The sequence below is a fragment of the Apteryx rowi genome, unplaced genomic scaffold (genome assembly GCF_003343035.1).
Source record: "Apteryx rowi isolate R43461 unplaced genomic scaffold, aptRow1 scaffold_89, whole genome shotgun sequence".
NCBI classification, from domain to species: domain Eukaryota; kingdom Metazoa; phylum Chordata; class Aves; order Apterygiformes; family Apterygidae; genus Apteryx; species Apteryx rowi.
The window spans coordinates 761632-767631 of NW_020451193.1; positions in this window are offsets into that span (position 1 = coordinate 761632).

Genomic DNA, 6000 nt, shown 5'->3' on the forward strand with positions numbered 1-6000 from the left:
TTTTGCCCTGCCTGTGAGAAGGGAAATGAAAAAAATGACCTGTCAGTGGGGGAAGTTGCCACCAGCTGCAGGCTGATGCAAAGAGTGACTCAGAGCCAGCAGTTGCAGCAAGCAGGCTCAGTTCCCAAAAAGCCAGGCCCCCAACAGGCTGAGAGCTCAGATATTTATCACAGCTCCTATGGCCCTGTGGGAAATGGGAAGAATAGAGCAGCCTAAACATTTCTTCTTTCTGCACAAGAGGGTGCAGACAGCCCCAAACTCATTGCGCTGAGACTCTGAAGTGGCTGGCACTAAGGAGCCCCGGTCTGGGGCCGAACGCCCACTGGGGCCAGCCGCCAGCTATGGGAAGTCAGGCTAAGAGCCCCCCTGAGGGACCCACTGCAAAAACCAGGGCGGCTCTGCAGCCCCCAACTGGTCCCTCATTGGGCACTCTGCGTTCTGGTAGCAACCTTGGCTCGGGTTTTGTGCTTTCTTTTTATAATTTAGTTGCCCTTTGTTTTTAAATAAAAAGGATAAATATTTTTCAAGTTTTCTGTCCCACCTGGGTTCTCTCCATGGCTCTCATCGAATCACTGCATGCTTTATTTCCCTCTCATTATCTCTTACTTCTGAGCTGCATTTTATCCTTTCAGACAGGAGTACTTTGCAGTGTCGCTACCAGCTTTTGTCTGAGGAAAATGGTTATTACAGTACGTGCTAGGTGAGAAATGTATCAGGAGACTAATTTTGCACTTCACTGCCTGACAGAAATGTGAATGCCACAATTCCAACCAAATTCAAAATCCTTTATGTGGGCAAAACTTCCGTCAACATCAGGAACAGTTCTGCTCAAGTAAAACTCCCCCAATATGGCATTTTTTCACTGTGATTTACTGATACTACAGTTAGTCTCTATTCCTAAACACGTCACTTAGCAGCAATTTGCTTGCTCCCTGCATCTTTTCTAAATGCCTTCAGCATTAAGAAATGAATGTTCTTTTTTGGAGGAATTCCATCTTTGTTGGAATTATAGCAAAAAAGAAAGTGGCAAGAACAGAAAAAAAAGATTTTGACTTTACACATATACAGAGTGAATACCATGGAAGTCTTGCACCAAAGGCTTTGAATGATTCAAACACCACCAGCCTAATTTTTCTGCTGGCCCTGCACCAGCTGCATTGAATCAACAAACAGCATCCTGGTGCAGATGTGAAGAATCAGACCCTTCATTAAAAAAATCATTCAAAATATGTAGAAAAGCAGACAGTAAAATCACAGTCAGAAGCAAAATCACAGACGTGGTTCACTGCATGAGTCAAACCATGCATTTCTGTTTAGCCCTGCCCTTCTACGCTGCAAGCACACCCTAGCTGAGCACTGGCCGTCTCTCTGGATCTTCCTTACCAAACAGTACCTGCTGGGACTGTAATTTCCAGCCCTCTCCCAGTTGAGAAATCAACTACAAGCCAACCCAGGTCATTAAAAGAGCAGACGAAGAATATGGGGGGGGGGGGATCTAGTTTTGCGCTGCTGTATAGGCTACATCCGCTCAGTTTGGGGTCAGAGAAGCGCGAGAGCTCGTGCAAAGGCGTGAGCCGGCTACAGAGCTGAGAGCAGGCAGGAGGCCGGCATGAGGGGAAGCGACACTGCCCCTCTCACCAGCAGCAACAGGAGCTGCCCTCTCTTTCTGCAAAGCACTTGTTTAAATTTAAATAAGTCCTAATCTGAGTCCTGGGAGCTCTTTGGGACAGAGACTCCAGATTTAAAGTTGCTCTACACTTGCAATAAATTACAGGACACTGTCCCCTATTGCATAGCTTTCTAGTGTTACTCAGTTGCATTCAATTACAAATAATCTTGGAAATCTGGCACAGGCAGATCTTCCTGACTAGTTATCAGGAATGTCATATTAAACATTACATTATCTCCACTCCCTTAAGTCTATTATCGCCTCTTGGTGGCTGGTCAATTTTCCTCTCTATTGAATATTTCTGTTTCATGATAAAGTAACACATGCCAGGTTGTGCATTTCTAAGGCTTTATTTATTACTTGTCTTTGGTGCTTGAACTCTCTCAGCTTTTAGACTATGTGACTCATAAATGCACTCAAGGTATATACTGAAATAAGTAATTTTTCTCTCCACATACAAATCCTGTTATATTTTATTATTTCCATATTTATAATGTTTTGTGTATTCTTATTCAGACACAGACTGATTCCACAGACTGATTTATGTGAAAACACCTTTCTCTTTAGGCTACGAATTCCATATTCTTTGACAGCAACAACTATTTTGCTGTGTTATATATATGGCCTAGAGAAGCACTAGCAGCATTGTCTTCTGTCTTTTTTAACTTCATTTGTGTCTCTATTGCTTAAAAGTGGATTTGGATTTGTACCTGAAATATATATATAGGCGTGATTCCTCACTGGTGATGCCTCTTGAGTGCAAGGTTATTTTCAGTGCCAATTCCCCTCCTCACTTCTAGGTATTGGTTAGTAGATTCCAGCAGACAGAGATCAGCATAAAATGTTGCAGTTACCTTTAGTTCCCATATTTTTTGGTATTTGCTTTAGGACTCACAGCATCAGGCATTTCAGTCTCCAGTATACACTACCAAGTAGTGTAGTGATATATGCAGAGACAGATACACAGCACGGGGATATGAGGGACAAGGTTTCCTCTGAACACATTATTATAATTTAGTTAGGTATTTCCAAAAAAATTCACACTCAGGTCCCTTGTGTTAAATTTGGGAAGGACAGTGCTGTATGAACTGCGGCAATGGGAACTGGAGCATCCAGAAATTAGCCGTTAAGGCCTATGCAAACATAAGTCAGTGCAGTTTCATATTCTGAGGACTTCAAGACTAAGTAATATGGATGAGTAACATGAAGTAACAAGGGAACATCCTGACATTTGCCCCAGATTTGGAATACATCCTTTCCCAAAGTTGGCAGTAATGTATACTTTTTCCCCAGTTCATCATAATCTAGCTCTCTGAGGCCGATCCTTGCTCCAGCCTGTTTTTTCAGGCCCAATCACGTCGGCTAATCTGGGGTAGGGTCTGGTCATTTTTGGTTTTCAAAATCAAACCTCTGAAAATCCTCCTGAGCATGTCTTCTGCCCCAGAGACAACTCATTACTAACCAGCCTGAGTCACAAGGACATAACCTTTCGGAAAATGCTGCTGATTCATACTGCGTTTCAAAACTGCATTTAGCATTACTACGTGATTTGTAGAGAACACAATATTCTTTTGCAAAAAAGAAGCACAGCTAAGCAGAAACCCTTGCTTGATACCATATGCCATATCAACTGCTATCATACAGGATCCAGATGTAAACATGTTGTAAGCTTTAACGGTATGCTAATTTTATATCTAATATATATCCTGTGGCTGAAATGTGCAGTGAGGCCGGCAGCTGCAGCTGCAGGGCAGTGTAAAAGGACTGGCAGGCCGAGAGGGCTGCAGAGAAGCACAAATGTGAATGCTGAGCTCAACAAGAGCATGGTTAGCCCTGCCAACCACAAGCCATCTAAGTAGGTACAAGTAGTTTTTTAAACTGTGCAGCAATGGAGCAAAGTGCAAACTCGATGAAACCAAAGTGCCAAGCTGATGCAAAACAAAAGTGCACTTCTGCCTGCTGTGAGGGGACCTCTGCAACAGTGAGACGCATCCCCACATCCCTCTCTCACTCTCCTCCTGCCTCTCTCACGGGTGCCCCAGGGTGTGACCCAAGTGGGAACCGAGCGAGGACTGCCCGGCCTTGGCCCAGGGGTGGACGGCAGCTCCGGCAGGGCTCAGCAGGGCACAAAACAGAGCAGATTTCACTCCATGCCCTCCTCAGCACGCTGGGCACCGCTCCCCTGTGGCCACCGCTTTGGTCATCCTTCTCCTTTAGGGACATTCTCAGGGGAAGAAAAAAATTAATCGCAACTTCAGTACAGATTCATGCAGCCCACTGCTTAGCCATCCTGCTTTAGTCAGAATGATACTCAACTTTGTTGGTCATGCTTCAGAAAGTTCATCATACACGCATGACCGTCTGAAGCTACGAACCATATCCTACCTTAATGTACAAGCAAGCCTGCTTTGTGACGCACATCACTTAGGAGCTATGCTCCTACAATTTTTGATTTGTACATGACTGAGTAAGAAAAAAAAATGCAGTAATTCATTTATAACTTTTTGAGAGAAATCGGCTAAGAAAAATTGGTCTGGCCCTAGATTCTCATGGCTAAGAAACATGTTGCTTGTAACCATGGATTTATTTTTTAAGAATATTCAGAATAAGAATAAGTCAGATCAGTTCTTCTGAAAGGACAGATCACAACATTTTTGGGATGTATCTTAGTACTTTACAGTACAAATGCACATTTTTCACCAAAATATGCTCACATTCAACCACCAGTGCCTCATATGCTAATAAATGAATTTCAGCAGGCAACAGTTTGAGTGAGATTACCATTTCATGTTAGCTGCTGAGAGCTAGACTGAAACTGTCCCTACTGCAACTCATGCACAATTATAACCAGATGAATGACTGGCTGCATCAAGAAATGGGACATAGTACCCAGTATTGGACATAAAACATTTCAGGAAACTTTGGATTTAGATCTAGACATTGCATCTGTATTTTAGTGGTGGGACAGTGCATTTTATAATACAAATGGATGGTAGATTACAATACAGAGTAGCAGCTAGTGGTCTTAACCATAGTTTTCCTTGGTTTTGGTTTATGTCAACAGTTTTGTTCATAACTGAATTTCCTTGCCCTTGTTATGTGTCAGCCTGGTCAAAGTAGACAAATGTGGTTTAATTCACACAAGACCTACTTATTTCCTTATAATGGTCTTGTCCTCTTGAAATCTTGCTATTTGCATAAACAGTCAGTTTGTTGTTTTTTTCTGAATGCTAGGAACTTTCAAGTCTCATTTCTGAGGTGCTAGGAACTTGTTGCTGAATCACTGCCAAAGCCCCCAAAACATGCTCTGTGGAATTCCTATTGCAATGGTATTCGTAGGGCTGAATTTTGACGGTTTGAGATGCCAGAGAAATAAATATTTTTGACATCCCACAGTGTTCCTGTCCACCAAAATACTACTATTGTGCTTAGGGCTGAACTTGGGATTGCAGGAGGAAAAGATACTTTAGACTGCATACAAGGTTATAAAATGTTCTATATGGTTGCTGCACCAGTAAGTAGGTCTTCAGTCCCTGTATATCTGCATCCAACTTCAAATACATATGAAGGACTGTAAATAGTAACTGATCCATGACACTCAGGTGGTATTTATTGTTACCCATGCTTTTCAAATGGGCAAATTTAAAGCAGAAAACTTGATTGACTTGATCAAGTCAAAGTGCAAAGGAAGAGGCGTTTCTGTTTTCTAATATATTGCATATCCTGCATGACACCTAATGCAGTACATGAATCTGCTATTACTATTTGTCTTTGGTTATGGCTACTTGAACCTCTAGATGGTGACTTAAGTATCAACTTTAGACACAAACCCCAAATTATTAGCCTTTCTCCACTTCAGAGGGGCTGCAACATCTAGCAGTAAAGATCATACTACTTGCTCCAGATATGTAGAGTACAGAGAGAAAGTGAATTCCCTAGGGATTGTATCTCACTTTATAAACTCATGAGAATCCACACACAAATGCAAGAACACGACGGCTGCTGGATGCGAGGCGGCTACAGTTTAAAATTTCTTTTCAGTTTTCTCTTCCTCATGCTGCATTAATACATCAACAGTTGTGAACACACACTTCCAACCATGCCACAGAATTTTATTATTAGAAAATTGTCCAGATATAATATCCAACAGAACAGAATATTAAGCCTCAACTGTACTCTTCCTCTGCTGCATTGATGTGAATAAACAACAGTTTTAACATTTCAGAATTTCCTTTCATCTCAAGACAGAATAAAAAGTTGAAATTTTGAAATTCATGAAATGAAAATTAAAAAAAGGTATCTTGGGAATATCAAAGGGAATTTATTCAGGC